We start from the raw sequence: 17,190 nt of genomic DNA on the forward strand, positions 1-17,190 counted from the left end.
AATGTATGTGTTGACATGATCCCGATGACGATAAAACTACTTTATTATTATTTTATTTCATTATTCTAATTTTTGTTCGGATAGTATAACAAAAAAATTTGAAAAACAAAAAGTAGATGCCACTTGTATATGCTTTCAAACAATGCATATATTTCTCTGTACCAAGTCAAAGTTCTTAATACCATGAATATAATTAAGGTGTATGGGTTAAAACAATACACAAATTTTCACAAAAGTAGGTATTTTGTGTATGGCTAACAAAGTTTTAAAATAATTTCTATCAAGCAGTATACCATGTTATCATGATTACTCTCCAAATCAATTATGCAATGTTATAAAAAAAAACCATTCAATTTAGGTGTGATTGTAATGTAATCGATTACATTATATTTGCAACGTGATTGTAATTTAATAGATAACATCTGCTAAAGTAATCAGTTCTATATCTTCCGTTGGTAGAATCTAGTTCTATAAAAAAAAATCCTTCTATTTATGCAACGTTGTCATGTGCTACGTCAAAACAAACTTTGACCAATGCAGATTCATGTAGGAGATCGTATTAAACACACGTTAATCTAAAAAGGAATATCATCCGTTTCGGAAAAGAATAAATAAGCTCAAACTCTAAGAATGATATTTGACACAATGACCTGAGAGTAAATTGGGACGGTGTTAAGCCCTCACAAAATTATTTGATTCTAAAGTCAAGAGCCTGTACGTCAGTTGTTGTCGTTAGTTTTTGTCTGTGATATTTTGTTTTTGTAAATTGTTTTGTAATAAATTATGCCATTTGTTTTCTTGTTATAATTGGCTAATTTTGTTCTTGTCGGGGCCTTCTATGGCCGACTATGCAGTTTATGTTTTCTCATTGTTAAAAGCCGTATAGTTGCCTACCATTACTTTCATCCACGTTATTTGAACTATGGTGGATAGTTGTGTTATTGGTTATCAAAACCACTTCAATTTAATTTTACATTATGGGAAATGTCTGTCAATAACAATTTGAGTACATAGAAAACTGATTTAAATACTGGTTTCAAAATCAATGAGTGTCTTTGTTTGTTTTTTGTTTGTTTTAATTGAATTATACAATAACGTCTGGTATAAGATATCAATGAAACATGAAACATGAAAACTTAATTAAACGCCTATTTCTACATATACAATATGTATTCAATGGCGTTGTACATAAATGACATATAAAATACAAAAATACTATACAAAAATACAATATGTATGTACTATACCAAAAATTGAAAATATACACTGTGATACACAAGAAAAAAGTCAGAAAAGTTCAAAATAATTTTCGAAATACAATGTTTTCAACCGACATTTGAAAGTATCCAAAGATTCAGAGTTTTTTACATTTGTACCTAGTTCATTCCACAATTTTGGCCCAATAGTACTAAAGCTTCTATCTGAAAAAGTTTTCTTTTTGTTATATGGGACTGCATAACAACCAATAGATGACTCTGACGACCTTTATGAACGTTTCGACACTTGAGGATTTAACAAATTGATCAAATATGACGGTGCATTACCTACATGACAGTTGTACATATATGTTAAGATTTTGAATGTAATTCTGGCTTTGATCGGAAGCCAGTGTAAGTCAAACAATGCCTGCTTGGCACTATCATACTTAGAACGGTTTAACACAAGTTTGGCACACATATTCTGTACACGTTGCAATTTATATAAATCAGTTTGTGAAATTCCAAAAAGTATAACATTGCAATAATCTAAATGTGATATAACCAAAGATAAGACCAAAGTTTCAGTTGCTTCTTTCGATAGATAGGATCTTATGCACTTTATTTTGTAGTAGTTCATCATTGCTGTTTTACATTTTTTAGTAATATGGTCTTTGAAGTTTAGAGTCTCATCCAGAAAAGCTCCTAAGTACCGTATACATGTTTTTGATTTTATAACATCTCCACAAATGATTATGTCTTTTGTCTGACATTTAGAGAGTTGGCGTCGACTGCCAAAGAGAATAAACTCTGTTTTCGCATTGTTCATTTTTAGTTTGTTACTGTTCATGCAGGTGTTTATATGAACAGCGCAGTCCTGTAAGTCACGAATTGCATCCATCTCATTCGTTAATGTTGGCACGAAACGTTTATTAGCAGTATGGTCGTCGGCAAATCCGTACACAGTAATAGATGGTGGAATAATGTCGAATAGAGTTCCGGCGTAGACTAAATAAAGCCAGGGACCTAAGCAACTTCCCTGTGGTACGCTACATTCGAGTTGTCGCTCTGATGATGTTGTAGAGCTGACATTTACACGACAGCTTCGAGGTCTCAAATAGGAATCGATCCATTTAAGTGCGGTTCCATTTACACCGATGTACAGTATTGACCTTGTTAATCCGTAAACATTTGAATAAAGCCCAATGTAAATGCTTATTGGTTTTAAACGGTGAAGATCTTCTCAAATAATTGAACATCGATATAATCGATATGATCTTAGAGAAAAATAAACAGGTCCATGTTAAGTTGTCGTATATATACAAACATTTAAAAAAAATTGGATACAATGGTCAATGGCAAAGGTTAAGTGAACATTGATCGTTCTATGAAATGATGTTATAATATATAAAATTATATAGAATAAATCTGTATACAAGTATCGTAAATAAAACAATATTATGTAAAAAAATGATGAATAAAGATAAACTTGTAAATAAACTCATCATAGATATCCGGACTAAATTTTGTATATACGCTTGACGCGCGTTTCGTCTACAAAAGACGCATAAGTGACGCTCGAATAAAAAAAAAAGTCTAAAAGTCCAAATAAAGTTCGAATTTGAAGAGCATGGAGGACCAAAATTCTTAAAAGTTTTGCCAAATCAAGCTATGGTAATCTATGCCTGAGGTAGAAAAGCCTTTGTATTTAAAAACTATAAAATTTTGTAAACAGTTGATTTATAAATATAACCATATCAATGATAATTCATGTCAGCACAAAAAGTGCTGACTACTGGGCTGGTGATACCCTCGGATAAATGGTGATAAAGACAGTATAACTTGGTATCTACTTATTAAGAGCATGATAACAACATGATAACATCACAATTACCACTCTTCATACTTGAAATTCTTATTACCGATATACATTTGGATAAAAACATACGGAGATCATACGAAGACGATCAAGATGCAAGAGAATATATTCAAAATGCCATTCAATCATATTGCATATGACACCACGAGGTGAGAGAAAGCTAAAAAGATCACGGAACACTTGGTTGAAAGCAATAACATCGGAACTGCAATAGATGGGTTATAGTTGATCATTGGCATTTTAAATATATTATCTTGCGTCTACATCGTCTTCGTATAATCTCTGTTCACGCATTGTTGTCATTATGATGGAATTTGATGCGACTGTCATATCAGTGAGACGTGTAGCTAGCTATTAACCCAGGTTCGTGCCACTACTTTCTACATTAGAAAAATGCCTTTACCAAGTACAGTTGTCCGTTCGTTTGATTTGTTTTGTCTTTTTGTCTTTTTATTTTGGCATTTGATTACGGACCTTCTGTTTTTAATTTTCCTCTGAGTGCTGTATTTTTATGATTTCACTCTTTAAATAAAAAAAAGATAGACATAACCGGAGGAAGTATGTTTTAGCAATAAGTCCAACCGAGGAGGAAAATGACAAGTAGATACATGCATATCATAACTAAATTATCAACGTTAAAATTAACACCTTATATGGCAAGATATCTAAGAAATCATCAACATTAATATTCGCAGTGTATGTTGCTTCAAAGAAATAAGTATAATTGTTACATGCCAGAAAGACATTTTTGGTGGATTTCGACTATTCATATCCACCGTAAACAAGGTAAAAATACATGTACTGACTTTTTTTTTAATTTTCATATTAACATGTATCATACTAATAGCCTTTGATTCTGACATTCAATAAATGCTAGACACACATTAATACTGCAGTACTGTTTTAATAGGTATCACAGGTACCAGGATTATAAATATAGAATACAAAATTATGAAAAGCATGTTTTTTTTAAAACATAAATTCCATTTAAACTGGACAAAAAAATCGATCTTAATTTTAATATATTTAAACAACTTTAATTATCAGTATATCAGTGGATTCATTGAACCGATTTGCTTTGTATGAATTTAAATGTCAAGATAGAATATCAAATGTCTACTTATGATCAACTTTAGTGGGTCGCTATGTTACCCACAATTAATTGGAATACACTTAAGAAGACATTGAAAGGAATAAGACATACAGTCTTTTGAATTCTGAGGGCAGTAATTAGAACGAATTATGTGAAAGAAGATTTTCAGTACGTTTACATTTTACATATAAATTATTACCACAAGATACCTTTGTATATATAAATATGTCGATATCAATTCTAAAATAAAAATTAGCTACATCGAAAAATGAAATGAAAAAAATTAAAACGTTAGTCGATCAAAATCTTTAAAAAAAGGATGACAAAGAAAAATAAGTCTTCAAAAAGTGATAGATACAACACAATATTCAGCTATTTAATGATCCAGCAATTCAAGATTTTTTTTATTCATTTTAATACACATAGTTTCGGACAGGAACATACAATTGATGACGATGTCGCTTGTAAAGGCAATTTGTCATTACTTCAAACCGTTAAGGTGTGAATATCGTTTAATAAAACATCTTTAAAAAAAACATTAAAAAGAGAAGCAAAAGATACCAAATGGATGTTCAAATCCATAATTCGAAAATAAAATAACAAAGTCCCTAATCAAATGGCAAAATCAAAGGACAAAACATATGAATGGATAACAACTGTCATATTCCTGACTTGGTACAGACATTTTCAAATGTAGAAAATTGTGGAAACCGGTTATAAATCTAACATTCAATTAGTCACCAACGAGAAAAAGAGGACGACACACACATTGCTAACTACAATTGGAACCTACCCGACGTTATCTATGAAACACTACATGACAGTGAGGTCGTATCTCATTCATTTACCTGTAAAACCTGCAAACTGTAGATTCTGCCAACGCGTACAAAATAAAACAAATTCAAAACAAAATACTGACATGTAAAGAAGTTCACAGTTTTTGTACATATAATGAACAAGACACATAATTTGGACTGAATTTGAAGAAAAACAATACAATGAAATCATTCGAGTTTGACGACGTCTAACGTTCATTTTAATAGACACCGTGTCCCAACTTATAAAAGTAAAGAAATAGGACCATTATTTGCCAAATCAATCGTTGTTATTAAAGTTTTAATGTAAAACTAACCTTTTTTTCATATGTTTCTTTTGAATGGAAATACAGTTTAAAAACTTCCTCTTTCTTTCTCATTGAACACAAATACACATTGCATGACGTACACACACTTTTTTGTGATTTAATAGATTATGATTCAAGAAAAAGCTTTATTTATTTCGGTCTTGATCACAATATGTTGTACAGACCACAAAGGATCATACACATTAAAAATATCTAGAGATTTCAAATATTCGTTCCATTTCAATTAATGTTATAATGCATCATATATCCCACTGTGCAAACGAGAAAGGCATTTATGCAAGTTATATATAAAGTGAAAAAAAAATTAAATTTAAAACACAAATTCAATTTTCTCAACAGAAAAAAAGATCTTACTTTTTTTATATAATTAAAGAGTTTTTATTATCCGTATATCAGTTCGAATCATTGAACTGATTTGCTTTATATGCATTTAAATGTAAATGTTAAGTATCACATTTCTATTTATTATAGATAACAGTTAGTCGCTATGCTACCCACCTTAGAATAGAAATGTTACATATTAATATTTACTACGTTGTACCATTGCATGTACAATGTATTTATCGATATCTATTCCTAATTATAATAGTGAAGTAGAAAAATTGAATGAAATATAAAAACAGGAGTCAAACCAAATCAGGAAAAAATGCAGAAATCAGTATCTCAAGATATAATTTCAAATACTTAGAATTTATAAGGCGTGTTGTGCATTTTGTCATGAGGAATCATCAAAAGACAAAACAATGACACAATTGAAAAGCACCCAACGCACATTGTTTGTTGACTATCAATCGAAATAATGTTGTACCTTGAATATTAATTTTGTAATAAAATATTGGTGTAAAACTTTAACATTCTAGATATCATCCAAACACCAAAGTCTAATTTCATAAATATCATGTTAAAATGATCTGTGCAGTTGGTAAACGACAAACTCTGGTTTTGAATCCTTATAACGATTTTAAACAATAAGATCATGCGGTCGTACAGGACTTATAACAATTTAACTATTTAAATCAAATTGGCAGAAAATCCTTGATAATAATAGAAAAATGTCAAGTATGAATTTGTATATGTATAGTTTGGGTTTTTTATTGGTGATTTTTTTCCGAATATTTTGTGTGTATGGACTAACTGTAAAACTATTTGCCATACACGGAAATGTTTGTGTTACTTTTTAGATGGTTAATTTAGCAGAAAGAAAACGTCATTCAGTTCGATCTTGATAACAACATATTTTCATAGTATTGTTTATGTAGTGACAAAATAAACTTTGAAAGTTAAACTTCTTATTAGTTGGTATTGCAACTATTACGGTTAATCCTGAGTTTGAAATTGTATACGTTAGTAGTGGCTTGATTGCATAAAGCAGCAAATACGTAAACCATCAATAAATCTCGATGAGTCGTGCCATGTCAATATACACATTAATATAATATATTCAAGATGGTTCTAACCAGTAAGGCAAACAGTGTCATATGTTGACATCTTGAATGACGTCTTTGTTTTTTAAGCAAATAGGTTTATTATCACACTATAGATATAAATAAAGGTAACAGTAGTATACCGCTGTTCAAACTCATAAATCCATGGACAAAAAACAAAATCAGGGTAACAAACTAAAACCGAGGGAAACGCATTAAATATAAGAGGAGAACAATGACACAACACCGAAACGCAACACACACAGAAACGGACCAATCATCAGACAAAATCCCACTAGAATAACACATATAACATCTAAACCAAATACATGAATTTGGAATAAACAAGTACCGTGCCACGTCTTATCTTAATATCTCAAAAATAAGAGAAAACAAACGACACAACATGTAAATGCAACACACACAGAAACGAACAATAATATAACAATGGCCATCTTCCTGACTTGGTACAGGACATTTTTAAAGGGGAATAAAAATGGTGGGTTGAACCTGTTTTTGTGGCATGCCAAACCACTTTAATGGCCAAGTTAAATATAACATTGAAATGGCAACATAATATTACAGGACTACAATACAAATAAATAGGAGAACATATTAGACAAGGAAACACATGATTAATAGATAACAAAAAGAATCAGATCAGGTTTAAAATGCAATACGTCAAAAACGCGCCTCGTCAACACAAGACTCACCAGTGACACCCAGATATAAAAGATCGAAAGTGAAAACAAGTACAAAGTTGTACAGCACTGAAGATCAAAAGTTGAAAAAGGTTGTGCCAAATACGGCGTAGTTTTTATGTTTGGGATAAGAATAAGATAAATTTTAAAATGACGTCACATACGATGGCGAAAAGGCACAAACATTACGCCACATTTGAATTTATGAAATTTAGAAACAGCGTGACTTCACATATGAAAAACTATAATTTAAAGTAGAATAGAATTAGGATTGATTTAAGATTATATAAGAACTAAATACTGATATTACATTTAAACAATGCATATTGCAATACTTATTAATAGCAATTAACTATAGTATATATATGTCCAGTTTGTTATGAATCCAACTTCAAACGTAAATTATCGTACAAAATTAAATATAATTAATAAATGATACAATAATCAAAAGACAAAATTATTTTTTATTTGTAGATCGTCCTTAACATTTCTCATACATAACGGAAGCGTAGTCAACGTCAAATAAAATCTAGATGACCTCCTCAGAGGCGCGTTAATACTCCAAAGACTTATCACTGACCATATCATTTCTAATAATATAAAAAGTGAAAATTTAGTACAAGTGCATACTTGAAAAAGAATGTGTTCCTAGTACACGGAAGCCCCATTCGCACTATCATTTTTTAAGTTCAATGGACCGTGAAAATATGGGGATCTCTAATTTTATTGTGAAATTAGAAAGATCATATCATAAGAAACAAGTGTACTAAGTTTCAAGTTGATTGGACTTCAACTTTATCAAAACAACCTCGACCAAAAACTTTAACCTGAAGCAGGACAGACGGACGAACATATCAATGGCCGAACCGACGGACTGACGAAAAAACAAACGAACGAATGGACGCACATACCAGAACACATAATGCCAATAAATGGGGCATTACAATACTAGAGAGTAGTGTGGATAAACAAAGCAAACCATACGCAACGATGGATGTAATCTGGCATGTTAAACACGAAGACAAGTGAATCGTTTAAAAAAGGCACATCGAAACATTGAAGGAACTATACAGACATCAAGTCAATCAAGGAGACTGAAGAGCTAAAACCAGTCAGACAATAAAAAGAAGTCAAAACAACGGACAATAAATCATTCCAAGGAAACAATAGTGCTGTAATGACAAAAAGTGAAATCCAAAACAGGAAATGAGGAAGCTGTCAATCCACAATTTAAAATAAGAGAAATGATACAGTTGATCACACATACAGGTGAGAAAATATGCGTTGAGAGGATACTTTCAACCGAAACAATTTTGTATGAATAACGATGATGAAATATTACATAATGTACCAAAGTCAACGACTGATTTGCTTTGCACGTTACATTATCTTTCATCCAATTGTTTGGTAGAAAACAATGAAGGTCATATAGCTAACAAACATTGAAATAAACAAAAACGCTGATGAGAATTATCCGAATAAACGATATACATGAGATATCACTAGTAACCCGAATTTAACTTGATCGGACAAAAACGTGTTAACGCTATTTAAATGAGATTGATCGTTATTTGATAAAGATTGACAAAAATTAAAAATTATATTTAATTCATTTCAATTCATATCAATTCATTTTAACGCCAGTCAAATAGATTTCTCTGCAGTCGATCAATTGAAATCAATTTAGTGGTTAGTTGCGTCAAACTAATAGGCCACGCCCCTGTTCAGCTATTTCAAACATGCATTAATTCGTTTTAAACATGGATGAGACCCGGGCTTTTTACAGGTAAATCACTCAAGCAAAACGACCTCGATGTATCTATCGTAAGTAACGTGTGATCCTTTGCAACTATATAGTAACGAAACTTTATGTATTCCTGTATATTAACCGTTTCCCTTTTTTTCTGTTTACTATATTGTACTCGTAAATCAAATTTAGACACGGAAAACTACACAGAAATTATTTATTGTGTACATAATTTAAATTGATGTGTCTTATATTTCCGGGAAGCAACATATAGTCATTCTCTTGCTGTATATTGATATTTGGAAAAGCTTGTAATGAAATACAAGATATTGTTGAATAATAAAATTGACGAAGATAATGTTGACGTTGAATATGATAAACAGAAAGGCATGCTCAAAATTCTAAATGAAGTAGCAGCCCACTGAACTTTTAAAACTGTGTTAAATTGTAATACCGGTCACTTGCCAAATCGGGCGTTAATTGTGGAAGAGAAACAAATATCAAACAAAAATATTGTTCTTACGATTCTGTAAAAAGATTATTGTGCTATCATGCACCCTGACGTACTTGTAATAAATGAACATGTATTCTGTATATACATTTGTATGAGATAAATTTTAGTCTGCGATAAAGATGGGTAAGTTGATTTAAGTTTAACGACCTTGACAGGCTATTTGTCGGCATACTCCTACGTTTTTTAATGTTTTAAAAGAAAACATACCTTTACGTTTTGAGCATCTATAATACTAAAATTACGAGGTCCAATTTGTCAGCCGTCATCACGTAAAAACGGCGAATCAAAGAATTCAACATTATGTATAACTAATATAGTACAAAGGTGTTGATTAAAAATTACACCACTCCAGGCTCTTTTGTTTTCCATGTAATTCATATTGCGAATAATTAGGAAGTTCCGGGTTGAGTCCGATACCGATACCAATAGTATATTCACCAGTTACTTATTACCTTATCTGTATGTTCTGCATCTGACAGGCACACCACCAAACGGTGTATTCATGATTAATATGCTATATACACGGGTCATAATCACAGGGTTCATACTACTTAATTGTCAAATTGTTACCCATTGTAGTATTTTAATCAAAAAGACTTTCTAAGATGAGACTACGAATACTAAAAATCTGGACTAAACATTAGTCGTATAGGTACAGTTTTCAATTTGTTAGCGGGCATGACGTAAAACAGCTAATTAAAGAATTTAACTTTATTTATAACTAATATAGGACAATGCTGTTGATAAAAAAATACTCCATTCCAGGACCTTTTGTTTTTCAAATAATTAATATTACTATTAATTGATAAGTTCCAGTTCGACGGGTTCAAACAGACATATTTGAAAGCAGAGACAACTGTGTATCTTATAATCGGCATGACTTTATCAGGTGTCAAAACTAATACTAAAATAAGGCTTGCAGATATATATATACTGTAATTCAGTCACGGACCCGCGATATCACGGGTGTGTTCTAGTTTAATATAAGTCTACTTACCAAATTGAAATGAACATAAACATTGTTAAAAAAAAACAAAAAATGGAAAAGAAACATTCTGCATTGTTGCTTTCATATAATTTTATTTCCTATATATTTGAGCGAAAATTTCTAAGTTAAAACTGATTGTAGTATAGATAAAATATTCCATCTAGGTGCTCTCGTTACATATTAAAATGAATTTCATTGGTCGGAACGTTTGCAAACTTTCAATCCAGGTGTTCTCATCGAGGTCCGCGTTCATGTTTCAAATCAATACACAATATGAAGTCCAGTTCGGCAAAAAGAAATCAAAGTAAAACTCTACGATGTCCGATTAAACAAACAGAATTTAGAAAAATAACACTTTTACGATTCTTCCAATCACGACAAAAATATCTATCTTTTTCTCCGATGAAAATCATTACTATTTATATTAGAACAAGTCAAAAGTTGCCGGAGCTTGATTTATGATGCATACGAAACTTTAATAAATAATTATCCGGTTTGTATTTTTCAAAATAACTATTATATCCGATAAAAATCGAAAAATAAATTATCGGTAAAAAATACCGACTTTTCTATGAGACAAAAATTATCCTTATTGGAGTCAAATTTGTAATAAAGGACAAACCATATCCTCATGTTTTTTTTATGCAGCACTAGTAAGCATAGTTCGTCTGTTCTCGCTTCAAACCAAGCCATCATAAATACACCAGAGATAACTAAAATGAAAGTCTTCTCGCTCATTGAGATTTTTTTGTAGGTATTAAGCTTCAATTCGACCATTGAATTTTTCAGAATTACGAAAAATATGTTATAATCCTTGACCTTCCCGAAGCTTATACTTCGTTCAGTCGATTGTATGAAAGATTTTTTTTAAAGAAACCGGTCTTTTACTGCAAAAAAAAGAAGATAAAAGCGATCTTTGTTTGAGGTAACGAATGTCATTCTTAAAAAAAAGAAAGTTTTCGTGTTTTAGGTCGTCCTGATGCAAACGTAAAAGTTGAAATAAAAATTACACTCCGAGATTACACTAAAGACATTTCGCTAGCACACATGGGAATAGATTTATTAATCGTTCATTTGCAAGTCAAAAATAATAATTATGCAAAACTAATGTTAAAACTTTCCAATTTAAAATTGAGAAAAATCCGACAGGAAACCAAAGTACAAAGGTACGGCATTTATTTAAAAACAATCTCCATCCAACTTCAAAATGTGAGGTAAATCGATTTAGGCGAGTGATATGAGAGCCAAATTTACATTTTTAATGCACCTACCTAACACACGGCTATATTATATATCACTGGAAAGCTAAGAATGTGTACTTTCTAAATATCCCGGTCGTCAAAAGAAATTATGGTGCATTTTTTTTTAAATCGAGGTCAAAGGTCATGGGTTTGATTTCAATTCACGGATACTTCCAGTAGAAAAATCGAGTCAAAACAAATGTAAAAATGAAACAATTTTATAGGAATGCTGTATTACTGTTGGGAAAATATATTTCTATCATAGTATAAATTAATTTTGGTTGATTTTAACGGTAATGCATTTTACGTAACGTTTTCTCTCGGAGTCTTTGAAAATCAACCATTAAGTCAAACAAATGTATCTGTAGTCGCCCTTGCATCATCTAAATCTTATAATACCTCCATATCATTTGATTGCACGTATTTACAAACATATAACTGCAAATTTGATATAAATAATCCGAAACAAAATATTTGAAGCAAGGGGAAAATATAACATATGACGTATTTTTAATTATTTAGAAAGTCACATGATGAGCTGTACATTAAAATTGAGGAAGCGTATGGTCTCATGTTAGTTTGAAAGCCACTAACCGCTTCAAGATCAGACAACCATAGGGCGGATTTTTTTTCATTATTATAGTGCAATATGTTAAGTCTGGAGCATACCGCAATTGCATTTACATCACCAAATCAGATATGATAAGAGTACTAACTAACATTACTAAAATGAGTAAAGTGCTACTAGTATATTTATATCAACAAATTGACAATTTTAATATAAAACATCACAAGGAAAATATGACCACTCAAACTGTGTTTGATTTTACTGTAGTCGGCCGCCGTGTATCTTGAGATATCTTATTAATCAAACAACTCTTGACAAAGGAGTTTGTACTTTTTTTAAATTACGCTAGTGATGACCTTCGGCTACTTTGGCATTACGTATTACTTTTTTTATATCTTGTTTCACCGCTTCAAACGGAGAACAAGGTTATCCTAATATTGAACTTTTTATTTGGCTTTCTTATGTTAAAATCCCGTTAGCGTTTAACCTAAATGATCGAAACGTCGGACCAATGGGATTTAGGACCATTTAGGTGTCGGAATATTGCGATATCGGAATATTATAGCTTCATTTTAACTTGTAATCTCATCATTCTTATCGGTCAAAATATCAAGTACAAAGACAACTTCCTTGGCATGGGCATATACCAGTACAGCAGAGGTTTTGCTCAAAGTGGACACAAGGTCTAGCTACTATATACAGATTGAATTCAAAATTGGAAAAGGACATGAGGCGTTCTTCAGCTGGCCCCTAAACAAAAATGTACTAGTTTGAAATGATAATGGACGTCATACTAAGCTTTGAAATATACTCAAGAAATTAAAACAAAAAATCATACAAAAATAAGAAAGGCCAGATGCTCTTGACTTGTGACAGGCGCAAAATTGCGGCGGGGTTAAACATGTTTTTGCAATCTTAATCCTCCCCCTGCGTGAACAGATCAAATCTTGTAGAAAGTTGAATAACATCATACCGGACCGATGATGTCTTTTAACCAACCAAAGTCATACGGAGAACTTTTATTGTTTCTGTAGTTTGGTCGACATTGTCTTGGATAAAATTTTGACCCCCAGAAGAAAAATAATGCCATGTAGAATGTATGCCCCATTTTCAATTTTTCTAATCTGTTGATCAGTCAAACTTGTTAGTAATTATCAAAGATGTGTCCATAAATACGGTGCATTTGTAATGATAAATAAGAATGAAAAAGAGTTAAAAAGAATAAGACAAAATTATAGAGCTACTGTATACAATATTGGATGTACCTTGACCTTTTTGAGGCTGTATGTATATAATAAGACAAAATTATAGAGCTACTGTATACAATATTGGATGTATCTTGGCCTTGTTGAGGCTGTATGTACTAGTATATACATGTACATTGTAACTATAAATTGACCATATATTTTTAGTATTTGTTGAAGCTGATAATATGTTAATATGTAGTTTTCTCGGCGGCGATCCTCGGGCATAAATTAAGCCCGGTAAACTGATCAAGTAATTAAAGTTGTTAACCAGAATACTTCCTTGTGTACAGGCACGTCATCTTTAATCGTCGAAATGTAAGTAAAAGCTGTTTTATGTCCAGAATAAAATAGCTCTTTAATTTCTGACTTCAAATTTTGTAGCAAATATTTAGCGATGCAAGCTAGATGGTATAAAGATTTAATAGTAAAATTATCATGAATTATTTTGTAAATCAGATCATTACGTCCACTTGTATTTTTGTCCATCTGATGAGTTAAGCCTTTTTCAACTGATTTTTATAGTTCGTTCTTATGTTGTACTGTTATACCACTGTCCCAGGTTAGGGGGAGTGTTGGGATCCCGCTAACAAGTTTAACCTTATTTATGTATGTGCCTGTCCCAAGTCAGGAGCCTGTAACTCAGTGGTTGTCGTTTGTTTATGTGTTACATATTTGTTTTTCGTTCATTTTTTTTTACATAAATAAGGCCGTTAGTTTTCTCGTTTGAATTGATTTACATTGTCTTATCGAGGCCTTTTATAGCTGACTATGCGGTATGGGCTTTGCTCATTGTTAAAGGTTGTACGGTGACCTATAGTTGTTAATGTTTGTGTCATTTTGGTCTTTTGTGGATAGTTGTCTCATTGGCAATCATACCACATCTTCTTTTTTATATATTGTAGGAGATATGTGTATTAACACTCAATACAGCTTGAGTTTGCTACTCAGAGGATACCTTATGAAGTTGTGTAACTTGCTTATAGACTTTATACATTTGAAAATATACAAACAGACAAATCAGAATGAGTTGTAGATCTACTGCCCTCGTTGATATATGAGAAGAGACTGGTCGGTAGAATTAGTACATGTAGTACAAAGTCTTTGTACAGACAAAACAGAAGATATTTTCAAATGGGATGTTTTCATTTTTTTCATATTCATCGACCAGTCTTTGTAAACTTCATCTTTTCTATTTTCCACTGCGGCAATACAACTGTATCTTCATTTAAGTGTTTAACTACATAGTTTCTATGTAGTAAATACATGATAGACTATGCATCTGTGACAATCAATGCATAGTTTTTGCTATTTAGCATAGGAAGGGATTCATTGTGAACTGGACTGTGAAAATTTGACACGACGCGGAAGATTTTCTACAATTTTCCGATACGATTCCTTATTTAGAAATGGGTGAATTCTACAGAACTCAAAAACTATGTTTTACTTTGATTTGATCTTATTTTCGGACGATTTTATATCTATTTAAGCTACACTGAAGCGAGCACTGAAGTTCAAGATAGAAATAGAACCGTTTATATATGATTTATCGTACTCTAATAGCACTATTAAGTACACGGAAATCGACTAATATATTCAGTAAAAAAACGATAACGAAATAGATAAGGGATTCCGGAAACTATAGTAATTTTACCCAACATCATAAAATTACAGAAATTCGTGATTTTAAGAAATGTTGAGATAAAGTCTTGACCTTGAATGAAAAAAACGATAACTGATGAATGATTTGGTGTGTTCTAAAACGGATAGAGTGCAAAAGAATTTAATAAAAAAATTAATTGTTGATCCAAAAAGGTCAGGATTATGAAAATTTTCGTACAAAATGTCAAATATTTAGAAGGAATGTAAAAGCATGCGGAGTTATAGTTGTAAATATTGTTTTTCATTATTTTAAGAATCTAATTCACTTAACTATTTTGTCTAAAAGAATAGATACGACTTATTTCTTTTGCTTGAAAAACATGTCGTAAATTTATAATTTTCAACTAATTTCTGAAATAAACGTCAATTTTACAAAAACTGCACCGTACGATTTTGTGACGACCGGGCAAAAATCAAAGTTAAATCATTATTCTTTCATTTAAAAAAGAAATTAGCCGTGTGTTAGGTGGGTGCATTAAAGTCCTTAACTAGACGTCTTTTTCAAATATTACACTCGCCTAATTAGCTTACGCTAGCCAAGCAACCAACAGACAAAATAAATCTTGCCTCCCCGATGAAGACTATCTATAGACACGGAATAAAAAATAAGGAAATAATAGCATGTTAGATTGGTTAAAAACACATTTATGCAAACATGAGTCAGCTGTTTCTTTACTGAACTGGTCAGTGGTAATACAAAACCAGGGTTTCAAAAAGATGAAGAAAAAGAAAAAGACATTTAAACATGTAAAAATTGATTTAAAAGCAAATCAGATATAGTGTTTAACTGAAATTGAAAAAAAGGATCATAATAGTCTATAATATGTAAAAATTTATATCAAAAAGCTAACAGCAAAATGAAAGGAAAATATGTGTTGCTTAAGAACATTGACCTGGGCCGTAACAGCCTCATGTTTGAAATTTTAAAACAAAGTTGAAACAAAGGCTTGTCTTCATATCAAATTGTTTTCACGGCGAATGACTTGCAAGAAGCAAACTCCCATTACTCCGGTGTCGCCCTTGCATAATTTTGCGTGATCCATGCATGTTTCTGATTTACTTGTCTTTTGTGCATTTACTTTCCTACTAAATGGCTATAGTATAAGTATTAATTTTCATTTGTAAATGTCTGGTTTCGCAATGATGCATGTCCACCAATATCCAGACATTGTGCGAAAAAATATAGTTTAGAAGATATGATTCTATGCTGAATACAGAAAACATATAGTCGTTTCTTCATGAAGAATTGAACTCTAACCTTACAGAATACCAAACTGGCTCTCCTTTTTGAGTATTTTCATCTGGTGTCTTACATTTAAGGGTTGTTTAACTTGTATTAAGTCGTGTCAACTTACTGTCAAGACAGACGCATTTATAGAAAATAAAGGAATATGGAGTAAAAGTCCACGGGACTTTTCGAACACAAAGTCAGAGCTTAACAAAAATACAAATTATCAATGGTCAGCGTTTTATTCCTGTTCATCTTTATAGTCGCTAGAGAGTCTTCAACAATGAAAGAATCACTTGTTTACCAGAAGAACAAAACGACAATAGCAAGAAAGGATCTGAGAGTACTTAAGTTTCTGACAGCTAGTTCACACTGTTACGTTTGAAGTCTTCCTGTCCGTCATCCCGCAATCGTTATTTTTGAAGACCATAAGTGAATGAGTAATTGGATTTTCTGTCTCAGGACCTACGCATATATAAAATACTTGCCATTGAACATTGAACCAAGTAAAATCAATACACATCGTTTCATATATAAAAATCAATCTACAGATGATAAAGC

At 31.6% G+C, this 17,190-nt stretch overlaps 1 protein-coding gene across 1 annotated transcript in view; it reads right to left on the reverse strand.

Annotated features, from left to right (window-relative positions):
• Nucleotides 1-17,190, reverse strand: part of LOC143058174 (uncharacterized) — a 155,545-nt gene that overhangs the window by 127,209 nt on the left and 11,146 nt on the right. The window lies entirely within an intron of this gene.

Source organism: Mytilus galloprovincialis, chromosome 14 (genome assembly GCF_965363235.1).
Source record: "Mytilus galloprovincialis chromosome 14, xbMytGall1.hap1.1, whole genome shotgun sequence".
NCBI classification, from domain to species: Eukaryota; Metazoa; Mollusca; class Bivalvia; order Mytilida; family Mytilidae; genus Mytilus; species Mytilus galloprovincialis.